We start from the raw sequence: 1,184 nt of genomic DNA, 5'->3' as shown, positions 1-1,184 counted from the left end.
CTTTTTCTGTCTCCTTTTAGTGACGACACATCACATCTATAGATCTATAGATCTAGCCTCTTATTGATAGAGCCTCTTATTGTCCTCGCAGCAATGAACGTGGTTTTATTTAAGTGTTTTGCTCAGTGAAATAAAAAAAAACTTGAGTGATTGAATATTTGGCATTTTGTATCCAATCATGGGTTAAAAGACTGAAGATTGATTCACTGAATGGTAGATGAACAGAGAATTGATTAACAATTCATCAATTAATCGCTTATTGAAGTCTTCTACATTTCTGCTGAATATTCCTTGGTTCTAGCTTCAAAAGTCATTTCTGATTTTGGAAATCAGATTTGAAGACATGACTTGAATGTATCCACTCAAGCGCTATCCTTAAGTATAATGTTGAGGTACTTGTTATTCGAATTCTTTTCATCTTTCGGTAGTTTACACTTCAACTCCACTGCATGTCAAAAAGGAACATTGTACTTGCATGCATTTGTTTATGCACATTGGCATATTAAACTAACCACCTGCAACATTGAAATGCTGCTTAAAAGCTAATGCATCAACAATAATAATCCAATCCAATAGTGTATATATGTAGTAATGTAAGACTGAAAGAATGATTCTGCATAATGAATAATGAATAATGAATAATGATAACTTCTGTACTTTTGAGTGATGGACTTTATCTTGAAAGGATTTTTACACTGTGGAGTTACTGCTTTTTCTTAGCACTGATCCGTACACAGTGACTAAACATTAAATCAAGTGATCCAGTTCAGTCACAAATAAAAATAGTCATTACTTGCGGCGCTACATCCACTGCAGCAGTTATGTACTGTATCAGGAACTACACCACATCACAGTCAGTCTTTACCATCAGTGAAGTACCTTCAGGATTTGTCTCTTACACACTTTGATGGAAGTTCTGTCTCTCTTTTCTGCTTCAAAGCAAATCCAAGACCATACAAAATGCTGATACAGGCTGAGTTTCCCAGTGATAACAGCCGGCTGTTAAATACAACGACTCCTCCAAGCCTATTAGAAGGCTGTCAATTTACTAGCCAAGGCTGGCCCATCTCCTTACTGTGACTTGAACTGCAGGTGCCAAAGGAAACAGAAGGAATGTGGATCTTTTAAAGCTGGTTTCAATAACAGTGCTACAGTTCTTGGTTATGCCTGGATACAGCTGCACA

This window comes from Chaetodon trifascialis, chromosome 12, assembly GCF_039877785.1.
Source record: "Chaetodon trifascialis isolate fChaTrf1 chromosome 12, fChaTrf1.hap1, whole genome shotgun sequence".
Taxonomy (NCBI): domain Eukaryota; kingdom Metazoa; phylum Chordata; class Actinopteri; order Chaetodontiformes; family Chaetodontidae; genus Chaetodon; species Chaetodon trifascialis.
This window is presented reverse-complemented; position numbering follows the sequence as displayed.